At 42.2% G+C, this 20,089-nt stretch overlaps 1 long non-coding RNA gene across 1 annotated transcript in view; it reads left to right on the plus strand.

Annotated features, from left to right (window-relative positions):
* LOC149470759 (uncharacterized) overlaps positions 1-18,937 on the plus strand; it is a 69,289-nt gene extending 50,352 nt beyond the window's left edge. The window contains exon 2 of the long non-coding RNA XR_016307998.1: positions 18,684-18,937. This is a non-coding gene — a long non-coding RNA (uncharacterized LOC149470759). The remainder of the gene's footprint in view (positions 1-18,683) is intronic.
* The last annotated feature ends 1,152 nt before the right edge of the window (positions 18,938-20,089 follow it).

A 20,089-nucleotide genomic window follows, 5' to 3' on the forward strand; every position in this document is an offset into this window, starting at 1 on the left:
ATAACCCTCCCTTACTTTATCCAAAATGAAAAAAAGTTTTGCTTTTAGTTCTACTTTAGACAGGGTTCACACCAATACCGCATTATTGTGCGAATTCCATGCAATGTCTGTGCGGTGCAATTTGAGCCATACATTTTGTAGATTTTTGTATGGCTCAAATAGCATCAATTTTTTCACCTGCACCTAAATCTCATGTCATAGGTGTCCTCACCTATGCAATGTGGTTTCTGGCAATCGCATCACATTTTGCAATCTGTTTCGGGGTGTCATTAATTTAACATTGACACCCGCACCAGATCACATAAATGCCATGCGATTGCAATGCGGTGCGGGAAATGCACAAGATTCGCAGGGTTTACCGCACTGCATCAGTGTGAACCTAGGCTTAAATTAAGGACACCTTGAAACAGATCGCAAAACGTGATTGCCAGAAATGTCATCACATGGTTGAGAACACCCATGAGATGTGATTCAGGTGCAGGTAAAAAAAAAAGGGTCCTTCACCTATTTGGTGCGGATGCGATACAATTTGAGCCATACAAAATGTATGGCTTAAATCGCACCACGCAGACATTGCATGTAATTCGCACAGGAATGCGGTGTGATTCCTGTGCGAATTACATGCGGTGTTAGTGTGAACCCTGTCCAAGCCCTCTTAATCGATCCCCTTTAAGCTGTAAAGACAGCAACCGAGGGAGTACACATGTCGTGGTGCTGATGCTTTGCAACTATGGCACGAATTATACCCCTTGTTGCGTTCGATAATCACTCACTGAAAGCAACCCATTAAATTGAATGGGGCTGCACTGCAACCTTCCTAAAACCACATACAATGCATGTGGTTGTGACCAGGGGCGGACTGACCATTTGGAAACTCGGGCACTGCCCGAGGGCCCGGGGTCAGTAGGGGGCCCCATGAGATGCCCCTGGTACCTTTTTCATAGGCTTTTTTGAGTTTGGGCAAGGACACAGGGGCCCCATGATCCCCTATTGCCCAGGGGCCCCATGAGTTGTCAGTCCGCCCCTGGTTGTGACATGGTAGTATGGCATTTACAGTGGTGAGGAGGCCTTGCTTGTCAAAAGCCTCTAAAAAGTGATCCGAGCATGGATCTCTTGTCGTAGGAGCGGCAGTCCATGCTGCAACTGTAAACAAGCCATAAAGGCGTTCTATGGTCACAGCACACACTTTCATTTTATAACATCACCATTGTATGAACAATACAAACAATAGTTATCAATAAAGCGGTAGCAGGCTATAAGGTGAGCGTATAATGACGTTACCTGTACTGTAGGTATAATGAATATATCCTAAAGGTGCACCATTTAGGGGATATTCCAATGTGTAGCAGCCGGTGACGTCACTGACACACAAGTACTGTGCTCTCAATGGACGGCATAGTGAGTATGCTGTTAATTGACAGTGCCGCGATCGTGGCTCCTGTGCGCACATGTGGGAATGACGTCATCACAAGCCAGCCATTCAAAAGTCCAGAGCCCAGAAGGAAGACTGGGGGAAAATCGAAGCCCTGTCAACAGTGACAGTGCGCCGTTGGAGGGCTTCATTTTCTTGTCTTTCATAATATGTGACACATTCCAGCACATTATGCCGTCACATTACAGGGTACCCGTAAACTTTTTTATTTTTAATTTACTGGCACTTTAGCAATCCAATATCAGATTTCATAGAAAAATCTCCTTTCATGTTGAGAGTTCTGCCTGTCTGCTAGCCAGCTCTTTCCATATCTCCCTTGATTCCATGCATGCTTTGCAGCTTCTCCGCACTTTCTAAGGACTACGTATTCCATGGTAAAGGTTTCCTTGGGCATCCCATACACTCCTCAACCCTATTCAAGTTCGATCCCCTTAATAAAACTGAAAAAAAAAACAAGCTACTGTGGCTGCGATTTGATCCGATTTTCAGCAGAATTTTGTAGTGCAACTTGGTTGCATTTTTTACTTTTTTTCAATGTGATTTTCATGCCACTGTTTTTTTGGTTTTGGCAAAAGATTAGTGTATCTGTTGTGACAGGGGAAAAAACATTGACAATGCATCAAAAACACACGTTGGTGCATTTTTGGTGCATTTCCATGGAAGTCTAAGGGGCCAAAACTGCAAAATAGTGGTACAGGACCCTTTTTTCAAAATCTGTGCTGTGCTGCATTGATGTGAATAGGCATCAGAGCCGGATCTAGCCTATCTAGTCTGGGGGTGCAGTGTAAAAAAAGAAAGAGCATACTGTCAACACTGTGCTCAGGTCACTGATAGTCTGTGACAGATGCAGGGAACCAGTATTCCTTTGTCCACTTGGTGTGTTTCAGTACCACGAATCACAACCCAGAAGTAATGGCTGGCTGGTAGTACAGGTGTGAACAGGGAAAACTAGTATGTATCCAGCTGTCATTAGACTGTCCCCATCAGAGTTTCCCCTTACATCAAATGCCCCCATCAGAGTGCCCCTTTACATCAACTGTTCCCATCAGAGTGCCTTTTACATCAAATGCCCCCATCAGAGCACCCCCTTACATCAACTGTTCCCATCAGAGTGCCTTTTACATCAAATGCCCCCATCAGAGCACCCCCGTACATCAACTGTTCCCATCAGAGTGCCTTTTACATCAAATGCCCTCATCAGAGCGCCCCCTTACATCAACTGTTCCCATCAGAGTGCCTTCTTACATTAAATTCCCCCATCAGAGTGCCTTCTTACATTAAATTCTCCCATCAGAGTGCCTCTTACATCAAATGCCCACATCAGATTACCCCTTACATCAACTGTCCCCATCAGATTGCCCCTTACATCAACTGTCCCCATAAGAGTGCCCCTTACATCAAATGCCCCCATCAAAGTGCCCCTTACATCAAATGCCCCCATCAGAGTTCCCCTTACATCAACTGTTCCCATCAGAGTGCCGCCTTACATCAATTGTTCGCATAAGAGTGCCTCTTACATCAAATGCCCCCATCAGAGTGCCCCCTTACATCAACTGTTCCCATCAGAGTGCCGCCTTACATCAATTGTCCCCATCTTTAGAGTGCCCCCTTACATCAAATGTTCCCATCAGAGTGCCCCCTTACATCAACTGTTCCCATCAGAGTGCCCTCTTACATCAACTATTCCCATCAGAGTGCCGCCTTACATCAAATGATCCCTCCACAGTGCCCCCTTACATCAACTGTTCCCATCAGAGTGCCCTCTTAAATCAACTATTCCCATCAGAGTGCCGCCTTACATCGACTAGTCCCATCAGAGTGCCGCCTTACATCAACTGTTCCCATCAGAGTGCCGCCTTACATCAACTGTTCCCATCAGAGTGCCCTCTTACATCAACTGTTCCCATCAGAGTGCCCTCTTACATCAACTATTCCCATCAGAGTGCCGCCTTACATCAACTAGTCCCATCAGAGTGCCGCCTTACATCAATTGTCAAAATATGTAACGGACATGTGACATGATGTAATGTGCATGTGACATAAATGTACAGATTTGAGTAGATAAGATGTGATCAGTAGCAATATGTAATCGTAACTGTAGGGACATTCCATTGTCATTAAGGATGTATATTCTTTAGGGACATTCCATTGTCATTAAGGATGTATATTTAGTCCTTGTCATTGCAGAAATGAGGTACAATTAGCATCAATTAGGCTGAAAAGCCCAGCTTCTGAGATGTGACACCTTTTGTGTTAATAAGGTTGTCACCTTCTGGTGAAACCAGTTTAAAAGAAGTGGCTCCAGACATTCCGGCTTCATCCATACATCAAAAGGGGTATGTTTAATCTCTTATAAAAGCTAAAATATTAGTTGCAGAGAGATGAACATGCTCCCTTCTTGTAGGGCATTCTGTAGGCTACATCGGCACTAAAAATCATATTTGTGGGGTAGGCAGAAGGCCAGGAAAATGCAGGAAATGGTTAGGTGGCGCTGGATGGCGACAGTCGATTGGTGTTTGGTACTGTCGCGATCGGGCTGATGCGCTGGTGTTGGAAATCCAATCCCCGACTTGGTGTTTCAAGCTGGTCTTGGCCCGATTGAACTTGGGCAGGTCAACACCCAGAACATCCTGTGGGCAGGTACAGGAACACCCCCCCATTGTCAATTGGCTGAGGACTAATGTCCCGCCTACATCCATATCCCCATAAATGGGGTACCCGGACACTGGGACATTTGCGATTCGTACGGAGCTGGTGCGATTGACCAACAGATTGCTGATTCTCTAACTTACTCCAGTCGCAGGGTAAATACTGGTAAAGTTTTACTTCTGTCTTTTATTCCCTTTTATTTTATAGTGAATAGTCATTTGTGTGTCTTCTTGTATTTTTTGTATTTCTGTAATTTTTTTATATTTTGTACATATTTTATGTACTGCCCACTTTCGGGAAATTAAATCATAACATTAATTAGTGACTTCTGTGTATTTATTGATGTGCTCATATCTTCGAAGAGATTGGATTGGAGAGATTAGATTGGATTATATTGTATTATAGTGCCTTTAAACGCTCAGTCAAGCTCATTGCCAATCTGTATGCAATTGCACTGTGTGTGGGCAGATTGCGTGTAGATTGTAAAAGGTAACAGATCGGCCAGACGGAGATCTATGTGTGTGGGGTACCCCAGCAGCCCGTTCTGCGGATAAACTGTTGGGTGGTGGCAGGCTACCTTTTGTGGTGTCTGGTGCAGGGGGGTGTGTGGACAGTGGAAGGGTGATTAACACCGGGGTTCAAGCTGTAGGTAGCTGGAGGGACCTTAGAAGTGTGTGTAATTACTAAACTGGTCCTCAACTCTAATCAGTGCATCAGATTGTATATAAGATTTGTATCTGCCAGTGTGTGGTCGACCAGCTGGATTGGAGTGCAGTCTCCATCTGGTGGTGGCCAAAGGTAGTGCAGGCTGTGAAAGGGTATCGCGGCTGATCTTATATACGGTTTTATATATTCAAAGTTAAGTCCCCTTTATTCCCTTGTACCCCCAAGTCACGGCCGCACGTGCGCGCCTCGGTTAGCTAGTCGCTGTGGGCGTGGTGTGTGGGGGATCCGTGACAGTGCCCTATACATCAAATTTTCCCATCAGAGTGCCCCTTACATCAAATGCCCCCATCAGAGTTCCGCCTTTTATCAACTGTTCCCATCATCAGAGTGCCCTCTTACATCAACTATTCCCATGAGAGTGCCGCCTTACATCAATTGTCAAAATAAGATGGGCTCATGGATCAGTGAATGCACTCTCAGAGACCTGGGGGGACGACAACTAAAATCTGGGAGGGGCAGCCCTCCCCGGGAGGGGGCAGCCCACCCCAGTACCGTCCTAGGTCCGGGCCTGAGGGGCACCGTTGAACACAATGTGATTTCCATTGTAAAGGGATTCTGTGCAACTCAAGTCACATCTGAAATTGCAGTAGTGTGAACCATCCCAGAGAGGAGTACTGAGGCAGGATGCAGTAAACATCATCCTCTCATCAAAGCATTATGACATTTGCATAACGCCTCTCAACAGCAAGCCCATTGCATGTATCTGTACTAAGGCAGGGCACTGTAATGTTTTCTGGAAGCTACGTACAGCATCCTACCAGCCAATCCCACCAGCCATGATTTGCCTGCATTGCATAGAAAAGCACAGAGACCCAGTGAAGACATCCTTTGATCCAAAATAAGTTATATAATGAAAATGGATAGGGATTTTTTTTTAAATGTCTATAGCATGTTAATGAGAGGGGAAGAAAAAAACCTGGGAAGAAAAATATAAGCAGATTAAACCTCAGCTTTAAAATAATAAATATGAAGCAATTACATTTTATACTTCATACATTTGCCCCTAAAGAAAAAAAAAAAAGAAATGTTTTCAATGGTTCAGTTATATTTTGTAACTATTCTTTGCTCTTAGAATACATTACTGGATGCCCTCCTTGTTTTTATGTGTGATTGTATTTAAAATAGTTCTTAAAAGGGCACTTGAAATCACTGGGCGAGTGAAATTCATCAGACTGTTGAAGAGAAAATGGGAATTTAAGCTGCTAGTTTTTATTTTTGATCAGAAGTTGAATCATTCGATCACAGCATGAGCAGAGGGTTGGGTGGTGTAGAAAAGACCGAAATAGTGCTAAAGCATGATTACCATGCAAAAGCGAAGTGCGTACCAGCCCTTGGAAGAGCAATATAGTGAACGTTTTGTACAATTCATGGCGGGCAATGGAGTCATTTATAATATTAGCTTGCTGAATTTTATATAGAACGCTAAAAGAAGAAAAATGATTGGGGCACACATAATGTATTTTATTGTAAAAAGTATGAGGCAAAAGAAGGTTTTTTTTTAGGAGTTAAGAGTTTTTAGGGGTTTTAATTTTTTTAAGGGTTTATTAACCACTTGTCCTCCAGCGGATTTACCCCCCTTTCTGGCCAGGCCATTTTTTGCGATACAGCGCTGCGTTACTTTAACTGACAATTGCGCAATCATGCAGCGCTTCACCCAAATGAAATTTATGTCTTTTTTCCCCCACAATTATAGCTTTCTTTTGGTGATATTTGATCAACTGTGTGTATTTTTTTTTGCACTTCAAAAATTTAGAAAACGTTGATATTTTTGACTTTTTGCTATTAAACATATCCAGTAAAAAAATTTTAAAAATCAAATTTTGTCATAAATTTGGCCAAAATGTATTCTGCTGCATGTCTTTAGGACAGTGCTCAGAGGTGGGTAGGGGGACAGAAACATGGGGTGACTCAGAAGGAGAAAGGGGTTCCTGCACCTATTCTCTGAGAAAAAAAGCCCTGAGAGTAACTAATTGGTGGTTTACTAAACAGATGAAAAGTTAGAAGCAATAATGCAAAACAGGCTCAGGATGGCAAAACCATGCATATACTGAAGCAATAATGAAAAATACGTTGATGATGGCAATGATCCTGCATATACTGAAACAATAATGAAAGCTGTACCAACGTGGACTCTTTCCAGCAATGCCTCCATGACCTGATCAGGATAGCAGCTGGCTGCACAGCATAGTCGGTATCAGACTGTAACAACAGACAGTCTAGCGAAGAATCACTACTTTAGTAAAATAGTACAGAACACAGCTACTTATGATTATCTTTATAGACAGCCAGGGGCGGATTGACCATTTGGAAACTCGGGCACTGCCCGAGGGCCCGGGGTCAGTAGGGGGCCCCATGAGATGCCCCTGGTACCTTTTTCATGGGATTTTTTGAGTTTGGGCAAGGACACAGGGGCCCCATTATCCCCGTTGCCCGGGGGCCCCATGAGTTGTCAGTCCGCCCCTGTAGACAGCATCCCCCACAGTAAAGTCTAGCTCTGGAAATACAGGCAAACATCTGGAGGGATCCCAGGCCCAAGGACAAGGGGGCAGGGGGAACCCCACTGGAACTAGGGTGTTCTGGTACAGGGGTGGACTGACCATTTGGAAACTCGAGCACTGCCCGAGGGCCCAGGGTCAGTAGGGGGCCCCAGGAGATGCCTCTGGTACCTTTTTCATAGGCTTTTTTGAGTTTGGGCAAGGACACAGGGGCCTCATGATCACCTATTACCCTGGGGCCCCATGAGTTGTCAGTCCGCCCCTGTTTTGGTACCAATTGGGAAGGAGCACCCTACAGTATTCGGGTCTTTTGGAGAAGCTGTGTGCTATTAAGCTTCTGCATGGTTGCCTGCACGCTGGTTCTAACAGTGGAGGGCCACTCACCTGGATGAAGATCATTTGCCCAGCTAACTCTTCCTCTTCAGATTGTCTTCTCTCTGAATTGCTGTGGGAGGGAAGCAGATAAACTTTTCTTTCCTGGGTGTGTGCAGAACCAAGGTAGTTGATGGAAAAAGAGTAAAGGGGCCACACCTGCGTCTCAGCATGGTAAGTAAATGGGCACTACGGTAAAATATGAAATAATCATAAACATTATTTGACACAATAAAAATGAAAATATATAATGATTTTTAAGTCCTGATCAAAATAAATATATATATATATATACAGTTGTGACCAAAATTATTCAACCCCCAATGCTGTAAAGGGGTTTAGGGACTATAGTGTACATTTGGAATTGTATTCAGAATCAAATCCTACAAGGACGTTGTAACTACCCAAATGCAACTAAAATGACATCAATTGTTTATGTAATACAGTAGTAAATGGTTCTTATGTGGTTTCTTCATTGCCACAATTATTCAACCCCTTAAAGACTACCACTCTGAAGAACAGAGGTTCATACAGGTGCTTTCCATCAGGTATTGAAAACACCTGTGGATGTCACCGAGCAGCAATCAAGCATAATAAGCACCAATTAGGCAGCTTTAAAATGACTGTGATACTCAGCTCCTTCTAGACATTTACTGGTGTGGTTACAAACATGGTGAAGGCAAGAGAATGGTCCAGGAAGACAAGAGAAGAGGTGATTTCTCTTCACAGGAAGGGCAATGGCTATAAGAAGATTGCAAAGATGTTAAACATACCAAGAGACACCTTAGGAAGCATCATTCGCAAATTCAAGGCAAAGGGCACTGTTGAAACGCTACCTGGTCGTGGCAGAAAGAAGATGCTGACTTCGACTGCTGTGCGCTACCTGAAGCGTAGAGTGGAGAGAAGTCCCCGTGTGACTGCTGAGGAACTGAGAAAAGATTTGTCAGATGTGGGTACAGAAGTTTCAGCCCAGACAATAAGACGCACACTGCGTAATGAAGGCCTCCGTGCCAGAACTCCCAGGCGTACCCCCTTGCTGTCTCCAAAGAATAAGAAGAGTCGACTGCAGTATGCCAAAAGCCATGTGGACAAACCACAAAAGTTGTGGGATAGTGTTCTGTGGACTGATGAAACAAAATTAGAACTGTTTGGGCCCATGGATCAACGCTATGTTTGGAGGAGGAAGAACAAGGCCTATGATGAAAAGAACACCTTGCCTACTGTGAAGCATGGTGGAGGGTCAATCATGCTTTGGGGCTGTTTTGCTTCTGCAGGTACAGGGAAGCTTCAGCGTGTGCAAGGTACCATGAATTCTCTTCAGTACCAGGAGATATTGGATGGAAACGTGATGCAGTCCGTCACACACCTGAGGCTTGGGAGACGTTGGACCTTTCAACAGGACAATGATCCCAAGCATACCTCCAAGTCCACTAGAGCATGGTTGCAGAGGAAAGGCTGGAACATTTTGGAGTGGCCATCGCAGTCACCAGACTTAAATCCGATTGAGAACCTCTGGTGGGACTTAAAGAAAGCAGTTGCAGTGCGCAAGCCTAAGAATGTGACTGAACTGGAGGCCTTTGCCCATGAAGAATGGGCGAAGATACCCGTAGATCGCTGCAAGACACTTGTGTCAAGCTATGCTTCACGTTTAAAAGCTGTTATAACTGTAAAAGGATGCTGTACTAAGTACTAAGATTGAATGTCACTTGGGGGTTGAATAAAACTGATAATGCTGTGAGCACAGAAAAGACATTTGTGGTTATTTCATTATAACTGTTATGTTATATTTGTCTGACCTACAAGTGCCTCTTTAATGTAAATGTAAGCAAGATGACTGAATGATCAAAAGCAATGTCAAACTGGCCAAAACACTCAATTTCAGTGGGGGTTGAATAATTTTGGTCACAACTGTATATAAGGAAAAGGAAAACGGGAATATCACCTTTAAGTATGCTTTCATTGATAAATGCAACTTTAAGTGGTTGTATACCCTTACATATACCCAGTGAAGTGACTAACGTTAGGTGATACACAGAGATGAAACAAATTCCTTTACATAAGTTGTACCTCTTTATCTGTAGACCTCTTGCCTTTACAGCCTCCTAAAGCACACACTGTACACAGTATCTCTGAGCTCCAGCAGGCAGGGGGCATGGGATCTGATGTCACACACTGCAGAGCACATAGTTGGGAGCGAAGTGTAATCTAAGAACCCTGAGTGGAGGGAATGGACACCCCTCTACACAATCTTGTAGGGATACATGCACAGTATTGACAAAACTGTAGTAACACTGCTCCGGGTAGGTTTGCCCAATCCACACAGCAGGCGCAGGTCCAGTTCACCTCCAGGTGACAATTCAAGTAAAGGTGGATGACCGCACACTGATGGAAAATCCGGATACTTTACTCAGTATCATTTGTGTCATTTCCACTTCAGCCTATGCTTTCCCCAGCCAGCGGCCTAGGCGGGGATCTGGGATAACTTATACACTGATTCTGGACTTATCCTCCAAAGAACCTGACAAGCCTCTATACCCCACAGTTGTTTATGAGTGCAACTATTGATTTTATTTTGTCCATTAAACCTCCTTATGCATGATACACTATGGGGTGTGTGCTCCTCTCTCTCCTTTCTTGTTTTACACCTGAGGATACAGTTGCTCAGATACTAACACTCCCATCAAAGAGCAGCATCTAATCAGTGGCAGAAGCCCCCAACAAAGCAAAAGCAAATAAAAAAAAAAACAAAACAAAAAAAATATATAACACACCGTATATCTCCAGGTAAGAAATACATATATATTCTACCTTTCTGAATACAAACTGTGCCCCAAATAATAAATATGTGAATTATAATGATAATAAAAATAGCCGCTAATGTGAGCACAAAATTGTAACAAATAAATAATATTTTGAAATAACAAAATATTATTAAATTATGAATTTGAAATTCAACTCACATGGTGATTTCAAAAAGGACTTCATTGACAGACTTTTTCTCTATGATTATTTTTATATGATTTACAGAGCGCTGCATATATATTTGGTTATTTCAAAATATTATTTATTTGTTACAAAAAAATATATATATACAAATAATTGAATGCAACATAATAAAATATCAAATATCAAATCACACCAAAAGGAATTCATACAAAAAATACATACATATATATATATATATATATATATATATATATATATATATATATATAAATAAAAACATCGTAATGAATTGATGGCAACCACACTGCATACCCTCTATAGTTCTAATTACAACTAGAGGAGGAAAAAGTCAAAGTAATTAAAAAAAATGAAAAACAAATACTAAAGCACAATGGAAGGGGAGCGCTCTGCACAACCGCACAGGAGAGAAGCAATAACTTATATGCCACTCATACATATGAGTGACATTCCACTCCAAATTGAGACCACTGCAATTCTAGTTTGAAGCAGGAAAATCCAATATATCTCTCTCCTGCATTGTAGCCAGAACGCATCCCCACCCCCCTTGGGATTTCTCACTTTTTCTATAATCTGTATTAAAACCGCAGAGTTGTCCCCTGAGTGGTTATTTCTAAAATGATGGGCTACATTAGTAGAGTGGTCTTTTTCTAATATAGATGTGGCCATACAGGCAGTCCCTAAGATGTCTTGTAGTCCTACCCACGTATTGGATGGAACATATTTTACATGTACTAACATATATAACACACTTGATGTTACAATGTTAGTTTTAAATGTTCTACCTGACACAGTAGATCAAATTGTCTCACCACCCAACACATGGGGCAACAGGGACAACCTTTAATTCCACACCAATACTTTCCCTTAAAATGCAGCTAAGTAACAGATTTTGGTTTCTATAGATCAAAAAAACTTGGACATAAAATATTTCCCAGAGTGGATGCAAGTCTAGAAACAATATTAATACCGTCTTGTAGCATGACAGCACAAGTCTGATCATTAAAAAGGATAGGTAAGTAATCTCTCAACAATACTGCCCTGTTTAAATTGAAGGCTGAAAGCCATAGGTTTGTTTCTTCTCTCAGTCAATCTATTATCCTCATCACACAGAAGATCCCTTCTATCCTAATGCAGGCCATACATGGTTCAAATTCCGAACGATTTTTCGTCCGAAAAGCGAAAACGTCTTTTCCTCGGTAATCCGATGGTGTCATCAATGATTTCAAAAATTGGCCGATCAAGTCATAAAGTTTACCCCATATAACAGGCAAAACTTCTGTGCTTTCCAGGTCAAGGCTCATGCTCATATTCTTTTTGGAAAAACGATTGTATGATTTGACCATCATTGAGTCAAAAATAGGTCGTTTTTCACGAATTTTCCAACATGCCCAAACACCAAAAAGGGGAGGGACCATGAAAATCGGCCAGTGCCATTGACCCACTAACAGAGCAAAAATCTGATTATTCTTAGGTCCGATTTTCGGACAAAAAAAATCGGTCGAATTTCGACCCATGTATGGCCGGCCTTAGAATTTACAATCCTCTATGCCCTATTAAGCATCCATCCAGGGTACCCCCTATTTGAAAACTATTGGTACAGAGATGAAGCCTCTTGTTTGCACTCTTCCTGCTCACTGCAGATACGTTGCAGCCACAGGAACTGTCCCTCCGGAACACCTTTGACAGCATGCTTAGGGTGGCCTGATTGCACTTGTAAGAGCCTATTACCCAAGAGTGGTTTCCTATATATCTTAGCTGAAACCTTTCCTTATTCACCCACCAACTGTACATCAAGAAAGGAAACTTCCTCATTGTTCATACATCCTGTAAAGCTCAAATTCAGTTGGTTATCCTTGAGATACTTGAGAAAGCTATCCAGGTCCCCCAAACCATTATCACACATCATCAATATAGTGCATATACACTTTATTATGTGACCTAAACGGGTTGGTGGCTCCATAAATGCGGGACCTCTCCCACCAACCTATAAATAGGTTGGCGAGGGAGGACGAACATTTTGCCCCATCACAAACACAAACCTCTGGAGGTAACAAACGCCATCAAAAATAAAATAATTGTGAGATAACAAATCCTCCAAAACCACTAGAATGAATAAACAGTTTTCGATAGTTAATTTGGTGTAATGCTCCAAATAAAATGAAACCACTTCTACAACCAGACTGTGAGGGATGGAGGAATGTAGATTAGCCACATCACACACGACCCATATGTAGTGTAGAAGTATGTTATACATTTTATTACGTGTAAAATGTGGTCCATCCAATATGTGGATAGGACTGCAAGACATCTTAGGGACCCCCTGCATGACCACATCTATAATAGAAAAAGACCACTTTACTAATGTAGCCCATCATTTTAGGAATAACCACTCGGGGGACACCTCTGTGGTTTTAATACAGATTATTGAAAAAATGAGTTTCCAAGGGGGGTGGGGATGCGTTCCGGCTACTATGCAGGAGAGAGGTATATTGGATTTTCCTGCTTTAAACTAGGATTGCCAGTGGTCTCAGTATGGATTGGGATGTCACTCATTTTTATGAGTGACATATAAGTTATTGCCTCTCTCCTGTGTTTGTGTGGAGAGCTCCCCTTCCAAGTTCCCTCCACTTCCTTTGTGCTTTATTTGAGTTTCATCTTTTTTTTTTTTTGCTCCTCTGGTTTGCTTTTTTTTTTGTCTTTCTGTATCTCATATATTTTGATGTTTTAACTATAGAAGGTATGCAGCATGGTTGTCACCAATTCGTTATGAATGTGTATGTGTGTATATATATATATATATATATATGTACAGGGCATGTTTTTCAGTGGGAATGTGGGTAAATGCAGTTCTGGCACCTCCAGCACTGTATGTATTGTGGGACCTCGCTTCAAATGGTAGAGCTTTTGTAACGCACACAGCAACTCCCTTCTTTATTTTTCAGGGCCGTTTCAGCCCACTTTTATTTAAATGACAGTTCAATAACATAAGAGGTTTCCCATGCAGGGGTATCCAACATCAATATAACCAAAAAGATTCAGCCTTCTGGGTCTCTCAGATATAAACAATCTTCCTCTGGCCTTTCTCTTCAGGCTTATGTCTGTCTCCTGCAGACTCCTTCAAAAATGGCTCTCGCACACAGCTAGCCACTAGCACACAGCTACTCCTGAGCAGCCCCTTGCTGCTTTTGGCTTCCACCTCTCCTAGGTGAAGCCCACCTAACTTCAAGGCAGTGACCTCCTGCCTGCCGGGGTGGAGTACTTCTGACTCCTGTCTGCTGAGGTGGAGCTCAGAACCATGGGTTAGGCCTCTAAAAAAAGCCCTGCACCCACCTGTACAATCAGTGTCCTGGCCATTACCAAAACCTGGTCCCAGGATTGGAGATTTCATCCCTCCCAGATCTCTTTGAAATCTCCAGGCTCCAGATCCCAAAACAGACTTAATGAATAAATGAGGAAACTGAAAAGCCAGTTTCCTCTGCAATACATCAACCCTCTGGAGCCCCTCAACCTGCCTGGTTGAGAATCCAGGGTTATCAGCTTGATTTTGACCGTGGCAGGACACCGCACTGCCACAGTATGTAATGGGGTGCTGGGTTGTGCTGGGAGGTCTGGTGATGCTGACTGCTGGGGGATCTATTGTCAATGAAAGGGATCTATTTTTGCATGGCAGTCTATTGTTGCTGGGGGGGGGGTTCAATTGCTGCTGGAAGGAATCTACTGTTGAAGGAGATGATTTTTCTTGTGGGTTGCTGGAGAGACTATTGATACTGGCTGCTGGGAGATCTGTTGTTGCTCCTGGGGTCTATGTTGCTGGGGAGGTATTTTGTTGTGGGGTTCATTCTTGCTGGGGCAATCTACTGGAGGGTCTATTTCTGCTGGCTGCAATGGATCTCTTTTATTGTTTTTCTTGTTATTATTACTAAATTCCATACAAGGTACTTAGTACACAAACATAAGTACCACAAAATGATACTTGGCTCTGTATTCTCTATAAGGAGTGGCAGAGAAGTGAAATGATCAAAAAGTGGGAGTTCCTGCACCTATTCTCTCAGAAAAAAAGCCCTCTCTATATATACAGGTGAAACTCGAAAAATTAGAATATCGTGCAAAAGTTCATTTATTTCAGTAATGCAACTTAAAAGGTGAAACTAATATACGAGATAGACTCATTACATGCAAAGCAAGATAGTTCAAGCTGTGATTTGTCATAATTGTGATGATTATGGCTTACAGCTCATGAAAACCCCAAATCCACAATCCCAGAAAATGAGAATATTACATGCAATCAATAAAACAAGGTTTGTACATAGAACAATATCGGACCTCTGAAAAGTATAAGCATGCATATGTACTCAGTACTTGGTTTGGGCCCCTTTTGCAGCAATTACTGCCTCAATGTGGCGTGGCATGGAAGCTATCAGCCTGTGGCACTGCTGAGGTGTTATGGAAGACCAGGATGCTTCAATAGCGGCCTTCAGCTCTTCTGCATTGTTTGGTCTCATGTCTCTCATCTTTCTCTTGGCAATGCCCCATAGATTCTCTATGGGGTTCAGGTCAGGCGAGTTTGCTGGCCAATCAAGCACAGTAATCCCACGGTCATTGAACCAGGTTTTGGTGCTTTTGGCAGTGTGGGCAGGTGCCAAGTCCTGCTGGAAAATGAAGTCAGCATCCCCATAAAGCTCATCTGTGGAAGGAAGCATGAAGTGCTCCAAAATCTCCTGGTAGACGGCTGTGTTGACCCTGGACTTAATGAAGCACAGTGGACCAACACCAGCAGATGACATGGCTCCCCAAATCAACACAGACTGTGGAAACTTCACACTGGACTTCAAACATCTTGCAGTGTGTGCCTCTCCATTCTTCCTCCATACTCTGGGTCTTTGGTTTCCAAATGAGATGCAAAAGTTGCTCTCATCAGAAAAGAGGACTTTGGACCACTGAGCAACAGACCAGGTCTGTTTTTCTTTAGCCCAGGTAAGACGCTTCTGATATTGTTTGTTGTTCAGGAGCGGCTTCACATTTGAAGCCCATGTCCAGGATCCGTCTGTGTGTGGTGGCTTTTGATGCACTGACTCCAGCCTCAGTCCACTCCTTGTGAAAGTCCCCAACACTTTTGAATGGCCTTTTCCTGACAATCCTCTCCAGGCTGCGGTCATCCCTGCTGCTTGTGCACCTTTTTCTTCCACACTTTTCTCTTCCACATAACTTTCTATTAATGTGCTTTGATACAGCACTTTGGGAACATCCAACTTCTTTTGCAATTACCTTTTGAGGCTTTCCCTCCTTATGGAGGGTGTCAATGATGGTTTTCTGCACAACTGTCAGGTCAGCAGTCTTTCCTATGATTGTGATTCCTACTGAACCAGACTGAGAGACCATTTAAAGGCTCAGGAACTCTTTGCAGGTGTTATGGCTTAATTAGCTGATTAGAGTGGGACACTTTGAGCCTAGAATATTGCACCTTTTCACAATATTCTAATTTTCTGAGATTGTGGATTTGGGGTTTTCATGAGCTGTAAGCCATAATCATCACAATTATGACAAATCACGGCTTGAACTATCTTGCTTTGCATGTAATGGGTCTATCCTTTATATTAGTTTCACCTTTTAAGTTGCATTACTGAAATAAATGAACTTTTGCACGATATTCTAATTTTTCGAGTTTCACCTGTGTATATTATTTCCATTTGGTGCAACCTGATGTTTTATTAAGTTGTATTTGACTATATATACTGTGGCAGTGCGGTGTCCTGCCACGGTCAAAATAAAGCTGAAAACCCTGGATTCTCAACCAGGCAGGTTGAGGGGCTCCAAAGAGTTGATGTATTGCAGAGGAAACTGACTTTTCGGTTTCCTCATTTATTCATTAAGTTTGTTTTGGGATCTGGAGCCTGGAGATTTCAAAGAGATCTGGGAGGGATGAAATCTCCAATCCGGGGTCCGTGTTTTGAGAACCCCCAGCACACTGATTGCACAGGTATGTGCAGGGATTTTTGTAGAGGCCTAACCATGGTTCTGAGCTCCACCCCGGCAGATAGGAGTCAGGAGGGCTCCAACCCGGCAGGCAGGAGGTCACTGCCTTGGAGTCAGGTGGGCTTCACCTAGTGGAGGTGGAAGCCAGACAAGCTGTGTGCTATTGGCCAGCTGTGTGCGGGAGAGCCATAATTTGGATAAAGTCTGCAGGAGACAGACGGAAATCGGTCTACCAGCCAGAAGGCTGAATATCATTTGAATTGGTTTAATGTGGATACCCCTGCGTGGGAAGATTGATGGAACTTTTCCTTTAAATAAAATTGGGCAAAAAGGCCCTTAAAGAAGCGAGTCGCTGTGTGCTTTAAATGAAAAGTGCTACCACTTTGAAGCGAGTTCCCACAATATATATATATATATATATATATATTTATTTCAGGTAGTTATATAGTGCTGCCAATTTATGCAGTGCTTTACATACATATATTATACATTCACATCAGTCCCTAACTGTCAAGGGGCATACAATCTAAGGTCCCAACTCATATTCATACATACACATACTAGGGCCAATTTAGACAGGAGACAATGTCTACCAGCATGTCTTTGGAGTGTGGGAGGAAACTGGAGTACCTGGAAGAAACCCACACAGACACAGGGAGAACATGCAAACTCCAGGCAGGTGGTGCTGTGATTGGGATTTGAACCAGCAACCCTAGCATTATGAGGTGGAAGTGCTAACCAGGAGCCATATATATACCATACATGTGTTTTTTTATGGATTGTGTTTGCTTTGTTGGGGGTCTCTGCCACTGACCAGATCCTGCTGTTTATGGGGGTGTTAGTATTTAAGCAGCGGTACCTTCAGGTGTGCAGGGTTATGAGTAAGCCCTGTAAAGTGATTGAACCATCCTGTCCCTTGGGTGTCTGCTATGATGTTTTGACTTTTATAATATTGAATAAAGTATCCACATTTTCCATTACATTGGTGTGTGGTCATCCACCTTTACTTGAAGGGAAACATGTACAGCTGAGGCATGTCAATCGCAGGCTGTGTGCTGGAGCTTATTTCCCCCATCCTCTCAATCCCTTAGAGTCAGCATTAGCTGTCAGATGTGATTCATGCAGATAGCAAAAGAACAAGGCAGTAGAAAGAAATCACACTTGGCGCTTTGGTTTGAGGCAAACACACACAATAGAAGGATATGCTTTGTTCATTTTTTATGTCGGAATTTTACAACCACTTTAACGAAATGGAGCTAGGAGCAGTAGACAATATATGAGACTTTGGGATTGATTTACTAAAGGCAAATAGACTATGCACTTTGCAAGTGTAGTTGCACTCATTTTCTCCAGAACTTTGTAAATGTGTTAAAGCTCTGCTGATTTCCATCATCCAATTATGTTAGAGCAAAAAAAAAAAATCTCTCTCTAAACTAAACTAAATCTAAACTTAGCCACAGGTCACACTTATGGAATTTGCACGTGTTTGAGAAGTCTTTTATATATTGAATAAATATTACAAAAGCAATTCTGTATCATACAACTTCCATTAAGCGCATTAGCCATGCAAGGTCATCAGAACAAACAACTTTGCTCCTTGAATCTTAAATTAGAACACATTAACAAACTATATGGCACAGAATGTTCACTTCCTGCAGCCAGACTGATTCCAGGAACATTTCGTGTTTTGAAGGACAATGGGATGTCTTCTTTTTTTTTTTTTATTCTCTTACGTTCGTGATGTACCATCAAACATCAGAGGTTAGTAAACAGAGTGAATAATTCAACAGTTCTGTCAGTTTGTATAGCTGGATAATATTAATGGTGTTAATCATCGGATCGCAACTGGAAGCTTCTAAAAACCTGACAATAGATTTAATGTGATGCAGGATATTATACTGTACATAAATATTATTGATGCCGATGCCTTACAACTGAACTCTAGGCTGATATAAAAGACAAATGAACACAGTATCCATTATTACATCATTAAATGTACTTTTTATTTTTAAAGTAAGGAGGGTAAGTACCTGAATTTGACCTGGTATTTGATTCTGTCTGTACAGCAGAGCTCAAAACAGGAGAGGAAGAAGCAGCACAAGAAGCCAATCTGAATGACATTATTTAGAGATGAAGTGGAGAAGAAGGGAGAACATGGAAGAGAGACAAAAGACATACACGTTGTTTCCCACATCTGAGGGACATAAATTATCAGTAAAAGTATGACGGATACAAAATTGATGTAAACTGTCCATAATATTATGAATGTTACACTGGCAGTCAATAGCGCGTTTTAAGAAATACAATAAAATTGTTGATCGTCCATTCTTAGCCATCGTGTCTCATTCATTAGTGTTATGGGTTAGACCGGGAAGGGGAGCGAAGAAGAAAGGGTGATCAAATGAAGGGATTGATTATGGTCGTAGAAGAGCCACACAGACCAGGCTTGATCAAACTTGGCAGGGCAGCCTCGGCACATACTGTATATCTTAGTTGATATAGTAGGAATTCATTTTGAATAGTTGCATACCATTCCCTACAGGACTGGGGGGACAGAGGTATCCACTTGAGTAGAATTTCTCATCTAACAGAGTAAGCCGTGTAAAAAATTAGAAGTTTACGATATTTAGGGATAGTGGGGTCATCACTGTTCCTGAAGAATGAGTGGGTCCAGACTTAGTGATAGCTGGTAGCTACCAGCTTGGCCATTACCTAGTCATATCTTCATCAGTACCATAAACCAGATACTATGATTATAGTACTGATGGCAAGAAAATTCTGAATTTCATTGTCAAAATTGTGAGTTTCAGACCCAGAATTCTGAGACTAAGACTCCATTCACACTTATCATATGTGTCATTAAGACTCATTATCATTGCGCTACTTGTCATATAACTTTGAACCCTAAAGTTGCATGACAAGACGTACCCCACGTTTTTTAATGACAACCATTCAAATATGTATGATTTAAAGTTTCAGCAACTTCAAAGTAGTTCATGCAATACTTTGGTATGACTTTCATGCAACTTGAGTGCCCTAGACTGCAATGTAATCCCTCAAAAGTTGTATGATAGTTGAATCTAAATGTTATGCATGCAACAGTTGTTCAACAGTTGTCTCTTATCATTAAAGAAAGCCAAAGTTCTATCCAGTTTGAACCGATCCAAAGTTGCACTCCAAGGTTGTACAACTTTGGAGACGTGCAAGTGTGAATGGTTCCTAAAAGTCAGAATTGTGAGCTGATTGTTGAACCTCAGAATGCTGACTATGAAACTCAGAATTATGATTTGTAAGTTTAGAATTCTAACTTTGAAAATCAGAATACTGACTCTGAAACTCAGAATTACGCCTTTAAAGCCCTTATTTACCAAGAATATTGTCCTACGGACACAGCTGATCATGTGATACTGTAAAAGGCCAATCATAGCGGCCTTTTACCACGTGACCAGCCATGTCCAATGACACATTGATCACC

Source organism: Staurois parvus, unplaced genomic scaffold, assembly GCF_062004578.1.
Source record: "Staurois parvus isolate SC_StPar_1 unplaced genomic scaffold, SC_StPar_1.0 ptg000031l, whole genome shotgun sequence".
NCBI classification, from domain to species: Eukaryota; Metazoa; Chordata; class Amphibia; order Anura; family Ranidae; genus Staurois; species Staurois parvus.